This window comes from Crinia signifera, chromosome 6, assembly GCF_055691185.1.
Source record: "Crinia signifera chromosome 6, ASM5569118v1, whole genome shotgun sequence".
NCBI lineage: Eukaryota > Metazoa > Chordata > Amphibia > Anura > Myobatrachidae > Crinia > Crinia signifera.
This window is the reverse complement of record NC_139222.1, coordinates 56,152,069-56,171,901: the sequence shown is the minus strand read 5'-3', so window position 1 is coordinate 56,171,901 and position 19,833 is coordinate 56,152,069. Positions and strand designations below refer to the sequence as shown.

The 19,833-nt window shown below is 39.8% G+C and overlaps 33 non-coding genes and 10 pseudogenes across 33 annotated transcripts; all 43 read right to left on the bottom strand.

The window, feature by feature from the left end:
• Positions 1 to 95: 95 nt before the first annotated feature.
• Positions 96 to 214, bottom strand: LOC146010342 (5S ribosomal RNA; annotated as a pseudogene).
• Positions 215 to 559: 345 nt separating this feature from the next.
• Positions 560 to 678, bottom strand: LOC146015801 (5S ribosomal RNA). The gene has a single exon (XR_014448711.1). It is a non-coding gene; the product is annotated as a 5S ribosomal RNA (ribosomal RNA).
• Positions 679 to 1,022: 344 nt separating this feature from the next.
• On the bottom strand, positions 1,023 to 1,141 carry LOC146015857 (5S ribosomal RNA). The gene has a single exon (XR_014448765.1). It is a non-coding gene; the product is annotated as a 5S ribosomal RNA (ribosomal RNA).
• Positions 1,142 to 1,486: 345 nt separating this feature from the next.
• Positions 1,487 to 1,605, bottom strand: LOC146013270 (5S ribosomal RNA). The gene has a single exon (XR_014446250.1). It is a non-coding gene; the product is annotated as a 5S ribosomal RNA (ribosomal RNA).
• Positions 1,606 to 1,949: 344 nt separating this feature from the next.
• LOC146017002 (5S ribosomal RNA) lies at positions 1,950 to 2,068 on the bottom strand. Its single transcript, XR_014449878.1, has one exon. It is a non-coding gene; the product is annotated as a 5S ribosomal RNA (ribosomal RNA).
• Positions 2,069 to 2,413: 345 nt separating this feature from the next.
• On the bottom strand, positions 2,414 to 2,532 carry LOC146010679 (5S ribosomal RNA; annotated as a pseudogene).
• A 345-nt stretch (positions 2,533 to 2,877) lies between these two features.
• Positions 2,878 to 2,996, bottom strand: LOC146011930 (5S ribosomal RNA). Its single transcript, XR_014445109.1, has one exon. It is a non-coding gene; the product is annotated as a 5S ribosomal RNA (ribosomal RNA).
• Positions 2,997 to 3,340: 344 nt separating this feature from the next.
• Positions 3,341 to 3,459, bottom strand: LOC146016439 (5S ribosomal RNA). The gene has a single exon (XR_014449331.1). It is a non-coding gene; the product is annotated as a 5S ribosomal RNA (ribosomal RNA).
• A 345-nt stretch (positions 3,460 to 3,804) lies between these two features.
• LOC146015204 (5S ribosomal RNA) lies at positions 3,805 to 3,923 on the bottom strand. Its single transcript, XR_014448132.1, has one exon. It is a non-coding gene; the product is annotated as a 5S ribosomal RNA (ribosomal RNA).
• A 345-nt stretch (positions 3,924 to 4,268) lies between these two features.
• On the bottom strand, positions 4,269 to 4,387 carry LOC146017041 (5S ribosomal RNA). Its single transcript, XR_014449917.1, has one exon. It is a non-coding gene; the product is annotated as a 5S ribosomal RNA (ribosomal RNA).
• Positions 4,388 to 4,732: 345 nt separating this feature from the next.
• LOC146011929 (5S ribosomal RNA) lies at positions 4,733 to 4,851 on the bottom strand. The gene has a single exon (XR_014445108.1). It is a non-coding gene; the product is annotated as a 5S ribosomal RNA (ribosomal RNA).
• A 344-nt stretch (positions 4,852 to 5,195) lies between these two features.
• LOC146011926 (5S ribosomal RNA) lies at positions 5,196 to 5,314 on the bottom strand. Its single transcript, XR_014445106.1, has one exon. It is a non-coding gene; the product is annotated as a 5S ribosomal RNA (ribosomal RNA).
• A 346-nt stretch (positions 5,315 to 5,660) lies between these two features.
• On the bottom strand, positions 5,661 to 5,779 carry LOC146015729 (5S ribosomal RNA). The gene has a single exon (XR_014448641.1). It is a non-coding gene; the product is annotated as a 5S ribosomal RNA (ribosomal RNA).
• A 345-nt stretch (positions 5,780 to 6,124) lies between these two features.
• Positions 6,125 to 6,243, bottom strand: LOC146017107 (5S ribosomal RNA). The gene has a single exon (XR_014449981.1). It is a non-coding gene; the product is annotated as a 5S ribosomal RNA (ribosomal RNA).
• Positions 6,244 to 6,588: 345 nt separating this feature from the next.
• Positions 6,589 to 6,707, bottom strand: LOC146011925 (5S ribosomal RNA). The gene has a single exon (XR_014445105.1). It is a non-coding gene; the product is annotated as a 5S ribosomal RNA (ribosomal RNA).
• Positions 6,708 to 7,051: 344 nt separating this feature from the next.
• Positions 7,052 to 7,170, bottom strand: LOC146010341 (5S ribosomal RNA; annotated as a pseudogene).
• A 345-nt stretch (positions 7,171 to 7,515) lies between these two features.
• Positions 7,516 to 7,634, bottom strand: LOC146015275 (5S ribosomal RNA). Its single transcript, XR_014448201.1, has one exon. It is a non-coding gene; the product is annotated as a 5S ribosomal RNA (ribosomal RNA).
• A 344-nt stretch (positions 7,635 to 7,978) lies between these two features.
• Positions 7,979 to 8,097, bottom strand: LOC146010826 (5S ribosomal RNA; annotated as a pseudogene).
• A 344-nt stretch (positions 8,098 to 8,441) lies between these two features.
• Positions 8,442 to 8,560, bottom strand: LOC146016895 (5S ribosomal RNA). Its single transcript, XR_014449775.1, has one exon. It is a non-coding gene; the product is annotated as a 5S ribosomal RNA (ribosomal RNA).
• Positions 8,561 to 8,904: 344 nt separating this feature from the next.
• LOC146011924 (5S ribosomal RNA) lies at positions 8,905 to 9,023 on the bottom strand. Its single transcript, XR_014445104.1, has one exon. It is a non-coding gene; the product is annotated as a 5S ribosomal RNA (ribosomal RNA).
• A 345-nt stretch (positions 9,024 to 9,368) lies between these two features.
• Positions 9,369 to 9,487, bottom strand: LOC146016782 (5S ribosomal RNA). Its single transcript, XR_014449660.1, has one exon. It is a non-coding gene; the product is annotated as a 5S ribosomal RNA (ribosomal RNA).
• Positions 9,488 to 9,832: 345 nt separating this feature from the next.
• Positions 9,833 to 9,951, bottom strand: LOC146010262 (5S ribosomal RNA). Its single transcript, XR_014444777.1, has one exon. It is a non-coding gene; the product is annotated as a 5S ribosomal RNA (ribosomal RNA).
• Positions 9,952 to 10,295: 344 nt separating this feature from the next.
• Positions 10,296 to 10,414, bottom strand: LOC146010928 (5S ribosomal RNA; annotated as a pseudogene).
• A 345-nt stretch (positions 10,415 to 10,759) lies between these two features.
• Positions 10,760 to 10,878, bottom strand: LOC146015274 (5S ribosomal RNA). Its single transcript, XR_014448200.1, has one exon. It is a non-coding gene; the product is annotated as a 5S ribosomal RNA (ribosomal RNA).
• Positions 10,879 to 11,223: 345 nt separating this feature from the next.
• LOC146015977 (5S ribosomal RNA) lies at positions 11,224 to 11,342 on the bottom strand. Its single transcript, XR_014448883.1, has one exon. It is a non-coding gene; the product is annotated as a 5S ribosomal RNA (ribosomal RNA).
• A 345-nt stretch (positions 11,343 to 11,687) lies between these two features.
• Positions 11,688 to 11,806, bottom strand: LOC146010656 (5S ribosomal RNA; annotated as a pseudogene).
• A 346-nt stretch (positions 11,807 to 12,152) lies between these two features.
• LOC146014757 (5S ribosomal RNA) lies at positions 12,153 to 12,271 on the bottom strand. Its single transcript, XR_014447701.1, has one exon. It is a non-coding gene; the product is annotated as a 5S ribosomal RNA (ribosomal RNA).
• Positions 12,272 to 12,618: 347 nt separating this feature from the next.
• Positions 12,619 to 12,737, bottom strand: LOC146016345 (5S ribosomal RNA). The gene has a single exon (XR_014449241.1). It is a non-coding gene; the product is annotated as a 5S ribosomal RNA (ribosomal RNA).
• A 345-nt stretch (positions 12,738 to 13,082) lies between these two features.
• On the bottom strand, positions 13,083 to 13,201 carry LOC146011388 (5S ribosomal RNA; annotated as a pseudogene).
• A 345-nt stretch (positions 13,202 to 13,546) lies between these two features.
• Positions 13,547 to 13,665, bottom strand: LOC146015273 (5S ribosomal RNA). The gene has a single exon (XR_014448199.1). It is a non-coding gene; the product is annotated as a 5S ribosomal RNA (ribosomal RNA).
• A 344-nt stretch (positions 13,666 to 14,009) lies between these two features.
• Positions 14,010 to 14,128, bottom strand: LOC146015856 (5S ribosomal RNA). Its single transcript, XR_014448764.1, has one exon. It is a non-coding gene; the product is annotated as a 5S ribosomal RNA (ribosomal RNA).
• Positions 14,129 to 14,473: 345 nt separating this feature from the next.
• LOC146017418 (5S ribosomal RNA) lies at positions 14,474 to 14,592 on the bottom strand. Its single transcript, XR_014450291.1, has one exon. It is a non-coding gene; the product is annotated as a 5S ribosomal RNA (ribosomal RNA).
• A 345-nt stretch (positions 14,593 to 14,937) lies between these two features.
• On the bottom strand, positions 14,938 to 15,056 carry LOC146017411 (5S ribosomal RNA). The gene has a single exon (XR_014450284.1). It is a non-coding gene; the product is annotated as a 5S ribosomal RNA (ribosomal RNA).
• A 346-nt stretch (positions 15,057 to 15,402) lies between these two features.
• On the bottom strand, positions 15,403 to 15,521 carry LOC146014756 (5S ribosomal RNA). Its single transcript, XR_014447700.1, has one exon. It is a non-coding gene; the product is annotated as a 5S ribosomal RNA (ribosomal RNA).
• A 347-nt stretch (positions 15,522 to 15,868) lies between these two features.
• On the bottom strand, positions 15,869 to 15,987 carry LOC146016344 (5S ribosomal RNA). Its single transcript, XR_014449240.1, has one exon. It is a non-coding gene; the product is annotated as a 5S ribosomal RNA (ribosomal RNA).
• Positions 15,988 to 16,332: 345 nt separating this feature from the next.
• On the bottom strand, positions 16,333 to 16,451 carry LOC146011427 (5S ribosomal RNA; annotated as a pseudogene).
• A 344-nt stretch (positions 16,452 to 16,795) lies between these two features.
• Positions 16,796 to 16,914, bottom strand: LOC146013475 (5S ribosomal RNA). The gene has a single exon (XR_014446450.1). It is a non-coding gene; the product is annotated as a 5S ribosomal RNA (ribosomal RNA).
• A 344-nt stretch (positions 16,915 to 17,258) lies between these two features.
• LOC146010978 (5S ribosomal RNA) lies at positions 17,259 to 17,377 on the bottom strand (annotated as a pseudogene).
• A 345-nt stretch (positions 17,378 to 17,722) lies between these two features.
• Positions 17,723 to 17,841, bottom strand: LOC146015272 (5S ribosomal RNA). Its single transcript, XR_014448198.1, has one exon. It is a non-coding gene; the product is annotated as a 5S ribosomal RNA (ribosomal RNA).
• Positions 17,842 to 18,185: 344 nt separating this feature from the next.
• Positions 18,186 to 18,304, bottom strand: LOC146015855 (5S ribosomal RNA). The gene has a single exon (XR_014448763.1). It is a non-coding gene; the product is annotated as a 5S ribosomal RNA (ribosomal RNA).
• Positions 18,305 to 18,649: 345 nt separating this feature from the next.
• Positions 18,650 to 18,768, bottom strand: LOC146015976 (5S ribosomal RNA). The gene has a single exon (XR_014448882.1). It is a non-coding gene; the product is annotated as a 5S ribosomal RNA (ribosomal RNA).
• Positions 18,769 to 19,113: 345 nt separating this feature from the next.
• Positions 19,114 to 19,232, bottom strand: LOC146011213 (5S ribosomal RNA; annotated as a pseudogene).
• A 345-nt stretch (positions 19,233 to 19,577) lies between these two features.
• LOC146011923 (5S ribosomal RNA) lies at positions 19,578 to 19,696 on the bottom strand. Its single transcript, XR_014445103.1, has one exon. It is a non-coding gene; the product is annotated as a 5S ribosomal RNA (ribosomal RNA).
• Between the last annotated feature and the right edge of the window lie 137 nt (positions 19,697 to 19,833).

Here is a 19,833-nt window from a genome sequence, read left to right as displayed (position 1 = left end):
TTGACCTCTTCCAAATGTCTGTACTGGCAATAAAAAGAAAAAGTTTCCAATTTAAATAGCTAGAGAATAAAAACAATTTGCCTGTAATGTGAAAAAACCTACAGCACCTGGTGTTCCCATGTGGTCTCCCACCCAAGTACTAACCAGGCCCAACACTGCTTAGCTTCCAAGATCAGACAAGATTGGGCCTATCCAATGTGGTATGTCTGTAGGTGAGATACAGGCACTTTTTTGCCCTCTTCTACTTCTATCACCAGGTAAGCTAATAAAAAAGTTTCCTAACTGTATTGGCTTAATGAAAAATATCATGTGTTGGTAATGTAAAAAGACCTACAGGACATGATATTAGCAGGGGGTCTTAAATTAAACTACTAAAGAGGCTCAACACTGTTTAGCTGCCAAAAGCAGTTGGAATTGGGCCTAAACAGTGTGGTAAGTCTTTAGGTGATGGCTATTGTGTCTGTTTGACCTCTTCCACATGTCTGTACTGGCAATAAAAAGAAAAAGTTTCCAATTTAAATAGCTAGAGAATAAAAACAATTTGCCTGTAATGTGAAAAAACCTACAGCACCTGGTGTTCCCATGTAGTCTCCCACCAAAGTACTAACCAGGCCCAACACTGCTTAGCTTCCAAGATCAGACGAGATTGGGCCTATCCAATGTGGTATGGCTGTAGGTGAGATACAGGCACTTTTTTGCCCTCTTCTACTTCTATCACCAGGTAAGCTAATAAAAAAGTTTCCTAACTGTATTGGCTTACTGAAAAAAATCATGTGTTGGTAATGTAAAAAGACCTACAGGACATGATATTAGCAGGGGTCTTAAATTAAACTACTAAAGAGGCTCAACACTGTTTAGCTGCCAAAAGCAGTTGGAATTGGGTCTAAACAGTGTGGTAAGTCTTTAGGTGATGGCTATTGTGTCTGTTTGACCTCTTCCAAATGTCTGTACTGGCAATAAAAAGAAAAAGTTTCCAATTTAAATAGCTAGAGAATAAAAACAATTTGCCTGTAATGTGAAAAAACCTACAGCACCTGGTGTTCCCATGTGGTCTCCCACCCAAGTACTAACCAGGCCCAACACTGCTTAGCTTCCAAGATCAGACAAGATTGGGCCTATCCAATGTGGTATGGCTGTAGGTGAGATACAGGCACTTTTTTGCCCTCTTCTACTTCTATCACCAGGTAAGCTAATAAAAAAGTTTCCTAACTGTATTGGCTTAATGAAAAATATCATGTGTTGGTAATGTAAAAAGACCTACAGGACATGATATTAGCAGGGGGTCTTAAATTGAACTACTAAAGAGGCTCAACACTGTTTAGCTGCCAAAAGCAGTTGGAATTGGGCCTAAACAGTGTGGTAAGTCTTTAGGTGATGGCTATTATGTCTGTTTACCTCTTCCACATGTCTGTACTGGCAATAAAAAGAAAAAGTTTCCAATTTAAATAGCTAGAGAATAAAAACAATTTGCCTGTAATGTGAAAAAAACCTACAGCACCTGGTGTTCCCATGTGGTCTCCCACCCAAGTACTAACCAGGCCCAACACTGCTTAGCTTCCAAGATCAGACGAGATTGGGCCTTTCCAATGTGGTATGGCTGTAGGTGAGATACAGGCACTTTTTTGCCCTCTTCTACTTCTATCACCAGGTAAGCTAATAAACAGTTTCCTAACTGTATTGGCTTACTGAAAAAAATCATGTGTTGGTAATGTAAAAAGACCTACAGGACATGATATTAGCAGGGGGTCTTAAATTAAACTACTAAAGAGGATCAACTCTGTTTAGCTGCCAAAAGCAGTTGGAATTGGGCCTAAACAGTGTGGTAAGTCTTTAGGTGATGGCTATTGTGTCTGTTTGACCTCTTCCAAATGTCTGTACTGGCAATAAAAAGAAAAAGTTTCCAATTTAAATAGCTAGAGAATAAAAACAATTTGCCTGTAATGTGAAAAAACCTACAGCACCTGGTGTTCCCATGTGGTCTCCCACCCAAGTACTAACCAGGACCAACACTGCTTAGCTTCCAAGATCAGACGAGATTGGGCCTATCCAATGTGGAATGGCTGTAGGTGAGTTAAAGCCACTTTTTTGCCCTCTTCTACTTCTATTACCAGGTAAGCTAATACAAAAGTTTCCTAACTGTATTGGCTTACTGAAAAAAATCATGTGTTGGTAATGTAAAAAGACCTACAGGACATGATATTAGCAGGGGGTCTTAAATTAAACTACAAAAGAGGCTCAACACTATTTAGCTGCCAAAAGCAGTTGGAATTGAGCCTAAACATTGTGGTAAGTCTTTAGGTGATGGCTATTGTGTCTGTTTGACCTCTTCCAAATGTCTGTGCTGGCAATAAAATGAAAAAGTTTCCAATATAAATAGCTAGAGAATAAAAACAATTTGCCAGTAATGTGAAAAAACCTACAGCACCTGGTGTTCCCATGTGGTCTTCCACCCAAGTACTAACCAGGCCCAACACTGCTTAGCTTATAAGTTCAGATGAGATTGGGCCTATCCAATGTGGTATGGCTGTAGGTGAGATACAGGCACTTATTTGCCCTTTTCTACTTCTATCACCAGGTAAGCTAATAAAAAAGTTTCCTAACTGTATTGGCTTACTGAAAAAAATCATGTGTTGGTAATGTAAAAAGACCTACAGGACATGATATTAGCAGGGGGTCTTAAATTAAACTACAAAAGAGGCTCAACACTGTTTAGCTGCCAAAAGCAGTTGGAATTGAGCCTAAACAGTGTGGTAAGTCTTTAGGTGATGGCTATTGTGTCTGTTTGACCTCTTCCAAATGTCTGTGCTGGCAATAAAAAGAAAAAGTTTCCAATTTAAATAGCTAGAGAATAAAAACAATTTGCCTGTAATGTGAAAAAACCTACAGCACCTGGTGTTCCCATGTGGTCTCCCACCCAAGTACTAACCAGGCCCAACACTGCTTAGCTTCCAAGATCAGACGAGATTGGGCCTATCCAATGTGGTATGGCTGTAGGTGAGATACAGGCACTTTTTTGCCCTCTTCTACTTCTATCACCAGGTAAGCTAATAAAAAAGTTTCCTAACTGTATTGGCTTACTGAAAAAAATCATGTGTTGGTAATGTAAAAAGACCTACAGGACATGATATTAGCAGGGGTCTTAAATTAAACTACTAAAGAGGCTCAACACTGTTTAGCTGCCAAAAGCAGTTGGAATTGGGCCTAAACAGTGTGGTAAGTCTTTAGGTGATGGCTATTGTGTCTGTTTGACCTCTTCCAAATGTCTGTACTGGCAATAAAAAGAAAAAGTTTCCAATTTAAATAGCTAGAGAATAAAAACAATTTGCCTGTAATGTGAAAAAACCTACAGCACCTGGTGTTCCCATGTGGTCTCCCAACCAAGTACTAACCAGGCCCAACACTGCTTAGCTTCCAAGATCAGACAAGATTGGGCCTATCCAATGTGGTATGGCTGTAGGTGAGATACAGGCACTTTTTTGCACTCTTCTACTTCTATCACCAGGTAAGCTAATAAAAAAGTTTCCTAACTGTATTGGCTTAATGAAAAAAATCATGTGTTGGTAATGTAAAAAGACCTACAGGACATGATATTAGCAGGGGGTCTTAAATTAAACTACTAAAGAGGCTCAACACTGTTTAGCTGCCAAAAGCAGTTGGAATTGGGCCTAAACAGTGTGGTAAGTCTTTAGGTGATGGCTATTGTGTCTGTTTGACCTCTTCCACATGTCTGTACTGGCAATAAAAAGAAAAAGTTTCCAATTTAAATAGCTAGAGAATAAAAACAATTTGCCTGTAATGTGAAAAAACCTACAGCACCTGGTGTTCCCATGTGGTCTCCCACCCAAGTACTAACCAGGCCCAACACTGCTTAGCTTCCAAGATCAGACGAGATTGGGCCTATCCAATGTGGTATGGCTGTAGTTGAGATACAGGCACTTTTTTGCCCTCTTCTACTTCTATCACCAGGTAAGCTAATAAAAAAGTTTCCTAACTGTATTGGCTTACTGAAAAAAATCATGTGTTGGTAATGTAAAAAGACCTACAGGACATGATATTAGCAGGGGGTCTTAAATTAAACTACTAAAGAGGATCAACTCTGTTTAGCTGCCAAAAGCAGTTGGAATTGGGCCTAAACAGTGTGGTAAGTCTTTAGGTGATGGCTATTGTGTCTGTTTGACCTCTTCCAAATGTCTGTGCTGGCAATAAAATGAAAAAGTTTCCAATATAAATAGCTAGAGAATAAAAACACTTTGCCAGTAATGTGAAAAAACCTACAGCACCTGGTTTTCCCATGTGGTCTCCCACCCAAGTACTAACCAGGCCCAACACTGCTTAGCTTATAAGTTCAGATGAGATTGGGCCTATCCAATGTGGTATGGCTGTAGGTGAGATACAGGCACTTATTTGCCCTTTTCTACTTCTATCACCAGGTAAGCTAATAAAAAAGTTTCCTAACTGTATTGGCTTACTGAAAAAAATCATGTGTTGGTAATGTAAAAAGACCTACAGGACATGATATTAGCAGGGGGTCTTAAATTAAACTACAAAAGAGGCTCAACACTGTTTAGCTGCCAAAAGCAGTTGGAATTGAGCCTAAACAGTGTGGTAAGTCTTTAGGTGATGGCTATTGTGTCTGTTTGACCTCTTCCAAATGTCTGTGCTGGCAATAAAAAGAAAAAGTTTCCAATTTAAATAGCTAGAGAATAAAAACAATTTGCCTGTAATGTGAAAAAACCTACAGCACCTGGTGTTCCCATGTGGTCTCCCACCCAAGTACTAACCAGGCCCAACACTGCTTAGCTTCCAAGATCAGACGAGATTGGGCCTATCCAATGTGGTATGGCTGTAGGTGAGATACAGGCACTTTTTTGCCCTCTTCTACTTCTATCACCAGGTAAGCTAATAAACAGTTTCCTAACTGTATTGGCTTACTGAAAAAAATCATGTGTTGGTAATGTAAAAAGACCTACAGGACATGATATTAGCAGGGGGTCTTAAATTAAACTACTAAAGAGGATCAACTCTGTTTAGCTGCCAAAAGCAGTTGGAATTGGGCCTAAACAGTGTGGTAAGTCTTTAGGTGATGGCTATTGTGTCTGTTTGACCTCTTCCAAATGTCTGTACTGGCAATAAAAAGAAAAAGTTTCCAATTTAAATAGCTAGAGAATAAAAACAATTTGCCTGTAATGTGAAAAAACCTACAGCACCTGGTGTTCCCATGTGGTCTCCCACCCAAGTACTAACCAGGCCCAACACTGCTTAGCTTCCAAGATCAGACGAGATTGGGCCTATCCAATGTGGTATGGCTGTAGGTGAGATAAAGGCACTTTTTTGCCCTCTTCTACTTCTATCACCAGGTAAGCTAATAAAAAAGTTTCCTAACTGTATTGGCTTACTTAAAAAAAATCATGTGTTGGTAATGTAAAAAGACCTACAGGACATGATATTAGCAGGGGGTCTTAAATTAAACTACTAAACAGGCTCAACACTGTTTAGCTGCCAAAAGCAGTTGGAATTGGGCCTAAACAGTGTGGTAAGTCTTTATGTGATGGCTATTGTGTCTGTTTGACCTCTTCCAAATGTCTGTACTGGCAATAAAAAGAAAAAGTTTCCAATTTAAATAGCTAGAGAATAAAAACAATTTGCCTGTAATGTGAAAAAACCTACAGCACCTGGTGTTCCCATGTGGTCTCCCAGCCAAGTACTAACCAGGCCCAACACTGCTTAGCTTCCAAGATCAGACGAGATTGGGCCTATCCAATGTGGAATGGCTGTAGGTGAGTTAAAGCCACTTTTTTGCCCTCTTCTACTTCTATTACCAGGTAAGCTAATACAAAAGTTTCCTAACTGTATTGGCTTACTGAAAAAAAATCATGTGTTGGTAATGTAAAAAGACCTACAGGACATGAGATTAGCAGGGGGTCTTAAATTAAACTACAAAAGAGGCTCAACACTGTTTAGCTGCCAAAGCAGTTTTAATTGAGCCTAAACATTGTGGTAAGTCTTTAGGTGATGGCTATTGTGTCTGTTTGACCTCTTCCAAATGTCTGTGCTGGCAATAAAATGAAAAAGTTTCCAATATAAATAGCTAGAGAATAAAAACAATTTGCCAGTAATGTGAAAAAACCTACAGCACCTGGTGTTCCCATGTGGTCTCCCACCCAAGTACTAACCAGGCCCAACACTGCTTAGCTTATAAGTTCAGATGAGATTGGGCCTATCCAATGTGGTATGGCTGTAGGTGAGATACAGGCACTTATTTGCCCTCTTCTACTTCTATCACCAGGTAAGCTAATAAAAAAGTTTCCTAACTGTATTGGCTTACTGAAAAAAATCATGTGTTGGTAATGTAAAAAGACCTACAGGACATGATATTAGCAGGGGGTCTTAAATTAAACTACAAAAGAGGCTCAACACTGTTTAGCTGCCAAAAGCAGTTGGAATTGAGCCTAAACAGTGTGGTAAGTCTTTAGGTGATGGCTATTGTGTCTGTTTGACCTCTTCCAAATGTCTGTGCTGGCAATAAAAAGAAAAAGTTTCCAATTTAAATAGCTAGAGAATAAAAACAATTTGCCTGTAATGTGAAAAAACCTACAGCACCTGGTGTTCCCATGTGGTCTCCCACCCAAGTACTAACCAGGCCCAACACTGCTTAGCTTCCAAGATCAGACGAGATTGGGCCTATCCAATGTGGTATGGCTGTAGGTGAGATACAGGCACTTTTTTGCCCTCTTCTACTTCTATCACCAGGTAAGCTAATACAAAAGTTTCCTAACTGTATTGGCTTACTGAAAAAAATCATGTGTTGGTAATGTAAAAAGACCTACAGGACATGATATTAGCAGGGGTCTTAAATTAAACTACTAAAGAGGCTCAACACTGTTTAGCTGCCAAAAGCAGTTGGAATTGGGCCTAAACAGTGTGGTAAGTCTTTAGGTGATGGCTATTGTGTCTGTTTGACCTCTTCCGAATGTCTGTACTGGCAATAAAAAGAAAAAGTTTCCAATTTAAATAGCTAGAGAATAAAAACAATTTGCCTGTAATGTGAAAAAACCTACAGCACCTGGTGTTCCCATGTGGTCTCCCACCCAAGTACTAACCAGGCCCAACACTGCTTAGCTTCCAAGATCAGACAAGATTGGGCCTATCCAATGTGGTATGTCTGTAGGTGAGATACAGGCACTTTTTTGCCGGCTTCTACTTCTATCACCAGGTAAGCTAATAAAAAAGTTTCCTAACTGTATTGGCTTAATGAAAAATATCATGTGTTGGTAATGTAAAAAGACCTACAGGACATGATATTAGCAGGGGGTCTTAAATTAAACTACTAAAGAGGCTCAACACTGTTTAGCTGCCAAAAGCAGTTGGAATTGGGCCTAAACAGTGTGGTAAGTCTTTAGGTGATGGCTATTGTGTCTGTTTGACCTCTTCCACATGTCTGTACTGGCAATAAAAAGAAAAAGTTTCCAATTTAAATAGCTAGAGAATAAAAACAATTTGCCTGTAATGTGAAAAAACCTACAGCACCTGGTGTTCCCATGTAGTCTCCCACCCAAGTACTAACCAGGCCCAACACTGCTTAGCTTCCAAGATCAGACGAGATTGGGCCTATCCAATGTGGTATGGCTGTAGGTGAGATACAGGCACTTTTTTGCCCTCTTCTACTTCTATCACCAGGTAAGCTAATAAAAAAGTTTCCTAACTGTATTGGCTTACTGAAAAAAATCATGTGTTGGTAATGTAAAAAGACCTACAGGACATGATATTAGCAGGGGTCTTAAATTAAACTACTAAAGAGGCTCAACACTGTTTAGCTGCCAAAAGCAGTTGGAATTGGGTCTAAACAGTGTGGTAAGTCTTTAGGTGATGGCTATTGTGTCTGTTTGACCTCTTCCAAATGTCTGTACTGGCAATAAAAAGAAAAAGTTTCCAATTTAAATAGCTAGAGAATAAAAACAATTTGCCTGTAATGTGAAAAAACCTACAGCACCTGGTGTTCCCATGTGGCCTCCCACCCAAGTACTAACCAGGCCCAACACTGCTTAGCTTCCAAAATCAGACAAGATTGGGCCTATCCAATGTGGTATGGCTGTAGGTGAGACACAGGCACTTTTTTGCCCTCTTCTACTTCTATCACCAGGTAAGCTAATAAAAAAGTTTCATAACTGTATTGGCTTAATGAAAAATATCATGTGTTGGTAATGTAAAAAGACCTACAGGACATGATATTAGCAGGGGGTCTTAAATTGAACTACTAAAGAGGCTCAACACTGTTTAGCTGCCAAAAGCAGTTGGAATTGGGCCTAAACAGTGTGGTAAGTCTTTAGGTGATGGCTATTGTGTCTGTTTACCTCTTCCACATGTCTGTACTGGCAATAAAAAGAAAAAGTTTCCAATTTAAATAGCTAGAGAATAAAAACAATTTGCCTGTAATGTGAAAAAACCTACAGCACCTGGTGTTCCCATGTGGTCTCCCACCCAAGTACTATCCAGGCCCAACACTGCTTAGCTTCCAAGATCAGACGAGATTGGGCCTTTCCAATGTGGTATGGCTGTAGGTGAGATACAGGCACTTTTTTGCCCTCTTCTACTTCTATCACCAGGTAAGCTAATAAACAGTTTCCTAACTGTATTGGCTTACTGAAAAAAATCATGTGTTGGTAATGTAAAAAGACCTACAGGACATGATATTAGCAGGGGGTCTTAAATTAAACTACTAAAGAGGATCAACTCTGTTTAGCTGCCAAAAGCAGTTGGAATTGGGCCTAAACAGTGTGGTAAGTCTTTAGGTGATGGCTATTGTGTCTGTTTGACCTCTTCCAAATGTCTGTACTGGCAATAAAAAGAAAAAGTTTCCAATTTAAATAGCTAGAGAATAAAAACAATTTGCCTGTAATGTGAAAAAACCTACAGCACCTGGTGTTCCCATGTGGTCTCCCACCCAAGTACTAACCAGGCCCAACACTGCTTAGCTTCCAAGATCAGACGAGATTGGGCCTATCCAATGTGGTATGGCTGTAGGTGAGATACAGGCACTTTTTTGCCCTCTTCTACTTCTATCACCAGGTAAGCTAATAAAAAAGTTTCCTAACTGTATTGGCTTACTGAAAAAAATCATGTGTTGGTAATGTAAAAAGACCTACAGGACATGATATTAGCAGGGGGTCTTAAATTAAACTACTAAAGAGGCTCAACACTATTTAGCTGCCAAAAGCAGTTGGAATTGAGCCTAAACAGTGTGGTAAGTCTTTAGGTGATGGCTAGTGTGTCTGTTTGACCTCTTCCAAATGTCTGTGCTGGCAATAAAAAGAAAAAGTTTCCAATATAAATAGCTAGAGAATAAAAACAATTTGCCAGTAATGTGAAAAAACCTACAGCACCTGGTGTTCACAGGTGGTCTCCCACCCAAGTACTAACCAGGCCCAACACTGCTTAGCTTCCAAGATCAGACGAGATTGGGGCTATCCAATGTGGTACGGCTGTAGGTGAGTAAAAGCCACTTTTTTGCCCTCTTCTACTTCTATCACCAGGTAAGCTAATACAAAAGTTTCCTAACTGTATTGGCTTACTGAAAAAAATCATGTGTTGGTAATGTAAAAAGACCTACAGGACATGATATTAGCAGGGGGTCTTAAATTAAACTACAAAAGAGGCTCAACACTGTTTAGCTGCCAAAAGCAGTTGGAATTGAGCCTAAACAGTGTGGTAAGTCTTTAGGTGATGGCTATTGTGTCTGTTTGACCTCTTCCAAATGTCTGTGCTGGCAATAAAAAGAAAAAGTTTCCAATATAAATAGCTAGAGAATAAAAACAATTTGCCTGTAATGTGAAAAAACCTACAGCACCTGGTGTTCCCATGTGGTCTCCCACCCAAGTACTAACCAGGCCTAACACTGCTTAGCTTCCAAGAACAGACGAGATTGGGCCTATCCAATGTGGTATGGCTGTAGGTGAGATACAGGCACTTTTTTGCCCTCTTCTACTTCTATCACCAGGTAAGCTAATACAAAAGTTTCCTAACTGTATTGGCTTACTGAAAAAAATCATGTGTTGGTAATGTAAAAAGACCTACAGGACATGATATTAGCAGGGGTCTTAAATTAAACTACTAAAGAGGCTCAACACTGTTTAGCTGCCAAAAGCAGTTGGAATTGGGCCTAAACAGTGTGGTAAGTCTTTAGGTGATGGCTATTGTGTCTGTTTGACCTCTTCCAAATGTCTGTACTGGCAATAAAAAGAAAAAGTTTCCAATTTAAATAGCTAGAGAATAAAAACAATTTGCCTGTAATGTGAAAAAACCTACAGCACCTGGTGTTCCCATGTGGTCTCCCACCCAAGTACTAACCAGGCCCAACACTGCTTAGCTTCCAAGATCAGACAAGATTGGGCCTATCCAATATGGTATGTCTGTAGGTGAGATACAGGCACTTTTTTGCCCTCTTCTACTTCTATCACCAGGTAAGCTAATAAAAAAGTTTCCTAACTGTATTGGCTTAATGAAAAATATCATGTGTTGGTAATGTAAAAAGACCTACAGGACATGATATTAGCAGGGGGTCTTAAATTAAACTACTAAAGAGGCTCAACACTGTTTAGCTGCCAAAAGCAGTTGGAATTGGGCCTAAACAGTGTGGTAAGTCTTTAGGTGATGGCTATTGTGTCTGTTTGACCTCTTCCACATGTCTGTACTGGCAATAAAAAGAAAAAGTTTCCAATTTAAATAGCTAGAGAATAAAAACAATTTGCCTGTAATGTGAAAAAACCTACAGCACCTGGTGTTCCCATGTAGTCTCCCACCCAAGTACTAACCAGGCCCAACACTGCTTAGCTTCCAAGATCAGACGAGATTGGGCCTATCCAATGTGGTATGGCTGTAGGTGAGATACAGGCACTTTTTTGCCCTCTTCTACTTCTATCACCAGGTAAGCTAATAAAAAAGTTTCCTAACTGTATTGGCTTACTGAAAAAAATCATGTGTTGGTAATGTAAAAAGACCTACAGGACATGATATTAGCAGGGGGTCTTAAATTAAACTACTAAAGAGGCTCAACACTGTTTAGCTGCCAAAAGCAGTTGGAATTGGGCCTAAACAGTGTGGTAAGTCTTTAGGTGATGGCTATTGTGTCTGTTTGACCTCTTCCAAATGTCTGTGCTGGCAATAAAAAGAAAAAGTTTCCTATTTAAATAGCTAGAGAATAAAAACAATTTGCCAGTAATGTGAAAAAACCTACAGCACCTGGTGTTCCCATGTGGTCTCCCACCCAAGTACTAACCAGGCCCAACACTGCTTAGCTTCCAAGATCAGACGAGATTGGGGCTATCCAATGTGGTACGGCTGTAGGTGAGTAAAAGCCACTTTTTTGCCCTCTTTTACTTCTATCACCAGGTAAGCTAATACAAAAGTTTCCTAACTGTATTGGCTTACTGAAAAAAATCATGTGTTGGTAATGTAAAAAGACCTACAGGACATGATATTAGCAGGGGGTCTTAAATTAAACTACAAAAGAGGCTCAACACTGTTAAGCTGCCAAAAGCAGTTGGAATTGAGCCTAAACAGTGTGGTAAGTCTTTAGGTGATGGCTAGTGTGTCTGTTTGACCTCTTCCAAATGTCTGTGCTGGCAATAAAAAGAAAAAGTTTCCAATATAAATAGCTAGAGAATAAAAACAATTTGCCAGTAATGTGAAAAAACCTACAGCACCTGGTGTTCCCAGGTGGTCTCCCACCCAAGTACTAACCAGGCCCAACACTGCTTAGCTTCCAAGATCAGACGATATTGGGCCTATCCAACATGGTATGGCTGTAGGTGAAATACAGGCACTTTTTTGCCCTCTTCTACTTCTATCACCAGGTAAGCTAATACAAAAGTTTCCTAACTGTATTGGCTTACTGAAAAAAATCATGTGTTGGTAAAGTAAAAAGACCTACAGCACATGATATTAGCAGGGGGTCTTAAATTAAACTACAAAAGAGGCTCAACACTGTTTAGCTGCCAAAAGCAGTTGGAATTGAGCCTAAACAGTGTGGTAAGTCTTTAGGTGATGGCTATTGTGTCTGTTTGACCTCTTCCAAATGTCTGTGCTGGCAATAAAAAGAAAAAGTTTCCAATTTAAATAGCTAGAGAATAAAAATAATTTGCCAGTAATGTGAAAAAAACCTACAGCACCTGGTGTTCCCAGGTGGTCTCCCACCCAAGTACTAACCAGGCCCAACACTGCTTAGCTTCCAAGATCAGACGAGATTGGGCCTATCCAATGTGGTACGGCTGTAGGTGAGATACAGGCACTTTTTTGCCCTCTTCTACTTCTAACACCAGGTAAGCTAATAAAAAAGTTTCCTAACTGTATTGGCTTACTTAAAAAAAATCATGTGTTGGTAATGTAAAAAGACCTACAGGACATGATATTAGCAGGGGGTCTTAAATTAAACTACTAAACAGGCTCAACACTGTTTAGCTGCCAAAAGCAGTTGGAATTGGGCCTAAATAGTGTGGTAAGTCTTTATGTGATGGCTATTGTGTCTGTTTGACCTCTTCCAAATGTCTGTACTGGCAATAAAAAGAAAAAAGTTTCCAATTTAAATAGCTAGAGAATAAAAACAATTTGCCTGTAATGTGAAAAAACCTACAGCACCTGGTGTTCCCATGTGGTCTCCCACCCAAGTACTAACCAGGCCCAACACTGCTTAGCTTCCAAGATCAGACGAGATTGGGCCTATCCAATGTGGAATGGCTGTAGGAGAGTTAAAGCCACTTTTTTGCCCTCTTCTACTTCTATTACCAGGTAAGCTAATACAAAAGTTTCCTAACTGTATTGGCTTACTGAAAAAAATCATGTGTTGGTAATGTAAAAAGACCTACAGGACATGATATTAGCAGGGGGTCTTAAATTAAACTACAAAAGAGGCTCAACACTGTTTAGCTGCCAAAAGCAGTTGGAATTGAGCCTAAACATTGTGGTAAGTCTTTAGGTGATGGCTATTGTGTCTGTTTGACCTCTTCCAAATGTCTGTGCTGGCAATAAAATGAAAAAGTTTCCAATATAAATAGCTAGAGAATAAAAACAATTTGCCAGTAATGTGAAAAAACCTACAGCACCTGGTGTTCCCATGTGGTCTCCCACCCAAGCACTAACCAGGCCCAACACTGCTTAGCTTCCAAGATCAGACAAGATTGGGCCTATCCAATGTGGTATGTCTATAAGTGAGATACAGGCACTTTTTTGCCCTCTTCTACTTCTATCACCAGGTAAGCTAATAAAAAAGTTTCCTAACTGTATTGGCTTAATGAAAAATATCATGTGTTGGTAATGTAAAAAGACCTACAGGACATGATATTAGCAGGGGGTCTTAAATTAAACTACTAAAGAGGCTCAACACTGTTTAGCTGCCAAAAGCAGTTGGAATTGGGCCTAAACAGTGTGGTAAGTCTTTAGGTGATGGCTATTGTGTCTGTTTGACCTCTTCCACATGTCTGTACTGGCAATAAAAAGAAAAAGTTTCCAATTTAAATAGCTAGAGAATAAAAACAATTTGCCTGTAATGTGAAAAAACCTACAGCACCTGGTGTTCCCATGTAGTCTCCCACCCAAGTACTAACCAGGCCCAACACTGCTTAGCTTCCAAGATCAGACGAGATTGGGCCTATCCAATGTGGTATGGCTGTAGGTGAGATACAGGCACTTTTTTGCCCTCTTCTACTTCTATCACCAGGTAAGCTAATAAAAAAGTTTCCTAACTGTATTGGCTTACTGAAAAAAATCATGTGTTGGTAATGTAAAAAGACCTACAGGACATGATATTAGCAGGGGTCTTAAATTAAACTACTAAAGAGGCTCAACACTGTTTAGCTGCCAAAAGCAGTTGGAATTGGGTCTAAACAGTGTGGTAAGTCTTTAGGTGATGGCTATTGTGTCTGTTTGACCTCTTCCAAATGTCTGTACTGGCAATAAAAAGAAAAAGTTTCCAATTTAAATAGCTAGAGAATAAAAACAATTTGCCTGTAATGTGAAAAAACCTACAGCACCTGGTGTTCCCATGTGGTCTCCCACCCAAGTACTAACCAGGCCCAACACTGCTTAGCTTCCAAGATCAGACAAGATTGGGCCTATCCAATGTGGTATGGCTGTAGGTGAGATACAGGCACTTTTTTGCCCTCTTCTACTTCTATCACCAGGTAAGCTAATACAAAAGTTTCCTAACTGTATTGGCTTACTGAAAAAAATCATGTGTTGGTAATGTAAAAAGACCTACAGGACATGATATTAGCAGGGGGTCTTAAATTAAACCACTAAAGAGGCTCAACACTGTTTAGCTGCCAAAAGCAGTTGGAATTGGGCCTAAACAGTGTGGTAAGTCTTTAGGTGATGGCTATTGTGTCTGTTTGACCTCTTCCAAATGTCTGTGCTGGCAATAAAAAGAAAAAGTTTCCTATTTAAATAGCTAGAGAATAAAAACAATTTGCCAGTAATGTGAAAAAACCTACAGCACCTGGTGTTCCCATGTGGTCTCCCACCCAAGTACTAACCAGGCCCAACACTGCTTAGCTTCCAAGATCAGACGAGATTGGGGCTATCCAATGTGGTCCGGCTGTAGGTGAGTAAAAGCCACTTTTTTGCCCTCTTCTACTTCTATCACCAGGTAAGCTAATACAAAAGTTTCCTAACTGTATTGGCTTACTGAAAAAAATCATGTGTTGGTAATGTAAAAAGACCTACAGGACATGATATTAGCAGGGGGTCTTAAATTAAACTACAAAAGAGGCTCAACACTGTTTAGCTGCCAAAAGCAGTTGGAATTGAGCCTAAACAGTGTGGTAAGTCTTTAGGTGATGGCTAGTGTGTCTGTTTGACCTCTTCCAAATGTCTGTGCTGGCAATAAAAAGAAAAAGTTTCCAATATAAATAGCTAGAGAATAAAAACAATTTGCCAGTAATGTGAAAAAACCTACAGCACCTGGTGTTCCCAGGTGGTCTCCCACCCAAGTACTAACCAGGCCCAACACTGCTTAGCTTCCAAGATCAGACGATATTGGGCCTATCCAACGTGGTATGGCTGTAGGTGAAATACAGGCACTTTTTTGCCCTCTTCTACTTCTATCACCAGGTAAGCTAATACAAAAGTTTCCTAACTGTATTGGCTTACTGAAAAAAATCATGTGTTGGTAAAGTAAAAAGACCTACAGGACATGATATTAGCAGGGGGTCTTAAATTAAACTACAAAAGAGGCTCAACACTGTTTAGCTGCCAAAAGCAGTTGGAATTGAGCCTAAACAGTGTGGTAAGTCTTTAGGTGATGGCTATTGTGTCTGTTTGACCTCTTCCAAATGTCTGTGCTGGCAATAAAAATAAAAAGTTTCCAATTTAAATAGCTAGAGAATAAAAATAATTTGCCAGTAATGTGAAAAAAACCTACAGCACCTGGTGTTCCCAGGTGGTCTCCCACCCAAGTACTAACCAGGCCCAACACTGCTTAGCTTCCAAGATCAGACGAGATTGGGCCTATCCAATGTGGTACGGCTGTAGGTGAGATACAGGCACTTTTTTGCCCTCTTCTACTTCTAACACCAGGTAAGCTAATAAAAAAGTTTCCTAACTGTATTGGCTTACTTAAAAAAAATCATGTGTTGGTAATGTAAAAAGACCTACAGGACATGATATTAGCAGGGGGTCTTAAATTAAACTACTAAACAGGCTCAACACTGTTTAGCTGCCAAAAGCAGTTGGAATTGGGCCTAAACAGTGTGGTAAGTCTTTATGTGATGGCTATTGTGTCTGTTTGACCTCTTCCAAATGTCTGTACTGGCAATAAAAAGAAAAAAGTTTCCAATTTAAATAGCTAGAGAATAAAAACAATTTGCCTGTAATGTGAAAAAACCTACAGCACCTGGTGTTCCCATGTGGTCTCCCACCCAAGTACTAACCAGGCCCAACACTGCTTAGCTTCCAAGATCAGACGAGATTGGGCCTATCCAATGTGGAATGGCTGTAGGAGAGTTAAAGACACTTTTTTGCCCTCTTCTACTTCTATTACCAGGTAAGCTAATACAAAAGTTTCCTAACTGTATTGGCTTACTGAAAAAAATCATGTGTTGGTAATGTAAAAAGACCTACAGGACATGATATTAGCAGGGGGTCTTAAATTAAACTACAAAAGAGGCTCAACACTGTTTAGCTGCCAAAAGCAGTTGGAATTGAGCCTAAACATTGTGGTAAGTATTTAGGTGATGGCTATTGTGTCTGTTTGACCTCTTCCAAATGTCTGTGCTGGCAATAAAATGAAAAAGTTTCCAATATAAATAGCTAGAGAATAAAAACAATTTGCCAGTAATGTGAAAAAACCTACAGCACCTGGTGTTCCCATGTGGTCTCCCACCCAAGCACTAACCAGGCCCAACACTGCTTAGCTTATAAGTTCAGATTTGATTGGGCCTATCCAATGTGGTATGGCTGTAGGTGAGATACAGGCACTTATTTGCCCTTTTCTACTTCTATCACCAGGTAAGCTAATAAAAAAGTTTCCTAACTGTATTGGCTTACTGAAAAAAATCATGTGTTGGTAATGTAAAAAGACCTACAGGACATGATATTAGCAGGGGTCTTAAATTAAACTACTAAAGAGGCTCAACACTGTTTAGCTGCCAAAAGCAGTTGGAATTGGGCCTAAACAGTGTGGTAAGTCTTTAGGTGATGGCTATTGTGTCTGTTTGACCTCTTCCAAATGTCTGTACTGGCAATAAAAAGAAAAAGTTTCCAATTTAAATAGCTAGAGAATAAAAACAATTTGCCTGTAATGTGAAAAAACCTACAGCACCTGGTGTTCCCATGTGGTCTCCCACCCAAGTACTAACCAGGCCCAACACTGCTTAGCTTCCAAGATCGGACGAGATTGGGCCTATCCAATGTGGTATGGCTGTAGGTGAGATACAGGCACTTTTTTGCCCTCTTCTACTTCTATCACCAGGTAAGCTAATACAAAAGTTTCCTAACTGTATTGGCTTACTGAAAAAAATCATGTGTTGGTAATGTAAAAAGACCTACAGGACATGATATTAGCAGGGGTCTTAAATTAAACTACTAAAGAGGCTCAACACTGTTTAGCTGCCAAAAGCAGTTGGAATTGGGCCTAAACAGTGTGGTAAGTCTTTAGGTGATGGCTATTGTGTCTGTTTGACCTCTTCCAAATGTCTGTACTGGCAATAAAAAGAAAAAGTTTCCAATTTAAATAGCTAGAGAATAAAAACAATTTGCCTGTAATGTGAAAAAACCTACAGCACCTGGTGTTCCCATGTGGTCTCCCACCCAAGTACTAACCAGGCCCAACACTGCTTAGCTTCCAAGATCAGACAAGATTAGGCCTATCCAATGTGGTATGTCTGTAGGTGAGATACAGGCACTTTTTTGCCCTCTTCTACTTCTATCACCAGGTAAGCTAATAAAAAAGTTTCCTAACTGTATTGGCTTAATGAAAAATATCATGTGTTGGTAATGTAAAAAGACCTACAGGACATGATATTAGCAGGGGGTCTTAAATTAAACTACTAAAGAGGCTCAACACTGTTTAGCTGCCAAAAGCAGTTGGAATTGGGCCTAAACAGTGTGGTAAGTCTTTAGGTGATGGCTATTGTGTCTGTTTGACCTCTTCCACATGTCTGTACTGGCAATAAAAAGAAAAAGTTTCCAATTTAAATAGCTAGAGAATAAAAACAATTTGCCTGTAATGTGAAAAAACCTACAGCACCTGGTGTTCCCATGTAGTCTCCCACCCAAGTACTAACCAGGCCCAACACTGCTTAGCTTCCAAGATCAGACGAGATTGGGCCTATCCAATGTGGTATGGCTGTAGGTGAGATACAGGCACTTTTTTGCCCTCTTCTACTTCTATCACCAGGTAAGCTAATAAAAAAGTTTCCTAACTGTATTGGCTTACTGAAAAAAATCATGTGTTGGTAATGTAAAAAGACCTACAGGACATGATATTAGCAGGGGTCTTAAATTAAACTACTAAAGAGGCTCAACACTGTTTAGCTGCCAAAAGCAGTTGGAATTGGGTCTAAACAGTGTGGTAAGTCTTTAGGTGATGGCTATTGTGTCTGTTTGACCTCTTCCAAATGTCTGTACTGGCAATAAAAAGAAAAAGTTTCCAATTTAAATAGCTAGAGAATAAAAACAATTTGCCTGTAATGTGAAAAAACCTACAGCACCTGGTGTTCCCATGTGGTCTCCCACCCAAGTACTAACCAGGCCCAACACTGCTTAGCTTCCAAGATCAGACAAGATTGGGCCTATCCAATGTGGTATGGCTGTAGGTGAGATACAGGCACTTCTTTGCCCTCTTCTACTTCTATCACCAGGTAAGCTAATACAAAAGTTTCCTAACTGTATTGGCTTACTGAAAAAAATCATGTGTTGGTAATGTAAAAAGACCTACAGGACATGATATTAGCAGGGGGTCTTAAATTAAACTACTAAAGAGGCTCAACACTGTTTAGCTGCCAAAAGCAGTTGGAATTGGGCCTAAACAGTGTGGTAAGTCTTTAGGTGATGGCTATTGTGTCTGTTTGACCTCTTCCAAATGTCTGTGCTGGCAATAAAAAGAAAAAGTTTCCTATTTAAATAGCTAGAGAATAAAAACAATTTGCCAGTAATGTGAAAAAACCTACAGCACCTGGTGTTCCCATGTGGTCTCCCACCCAAGTACTAACCAGGCCCAACACTGCTTAGCTTCCAAGATCAGACGAGATTGGGGCTATCCAATGTGGTACGGCTGTAGGTGAGTAAAAGCCACTTTTTTGCCCTCTTCTACTTCTATCACCAGGTAAGCTAATACAAAAGTTTCCTAACTGTATTGGCTTACTGAAAAAAATCATGTGTTGGTAATGTAAAAAGACCTACAGGACATGATATTAGCAGGGGGTCTTAAATTAAACTACAAAAGAGGCTCAACACTGTTTAGCTGCCAAAAGCAGTTGGAATTGAGCCTAAACAGTGTGGTAAGTCTTTAGGTGATGGCTAGTGTGTCTGTTTGACCTCTTCCAAATGTCTGTGCTGGCAATAAAAAGAAAAAGTTTCCAATATAAATAGCTAGAGAATAAAAACAATTTGCCAGTAATGTGAAAAAACCTACAGCACCCGGTGTTCACAGGTGGTCTCCCACCCAAGTACTAACCAGGCCCAACACTGCTTAGCTTCCAAGATCAGACGATATTGGGCCTATCCAACATGGTATGGCTGTAGGTGAAATACAGGCACTTTTTTGCCCTCTTCTACTTCTATCACCAGGTAAGCTAATACAAAAGTTTCCTAACTGTATTGGCTTACTGAAAAAAATCATGTGTTGGTAAAGTAAAAAGACCTACAGGACATGATATTAGCAGGGGGTCTTAAATTAAACTACAAAAGAGGCTCAACACTGTTTAGCTGCCAAAAGCAGTTGGAATTGAGCCTAAACAGTGTGGTAAGTCTTTAGGTGATGGCTATTGTGTCTGTTTGACCTCTTCCAAATGTCTGTACTGGCAATAAAAAGAAAAAGTTTCCAATTTAAATAGCTAGAGAATAAAAACAATTTGCCTGTAATGTGAAAAAACCTACAGCACCTGGTGTTCCCATGTGGTCTCCCACCCAAGTACTAACCAGGCCCAACACTGCTTAGCTTCCAAGATCAGACGAGATTGGGCCTATCCAATGTGGTATGGCTGTAGGTGAGATACAGGCACTTTTTTGCCCTCTTCTACTTCTATCACCAGGTAAGCTAATACAAAAGTTTCCTAACTGTATTGGCTTACTGAAAAAAATCATGTGTTGGTAATGTAAAAAGACCTACAGGACATGATATTAGCA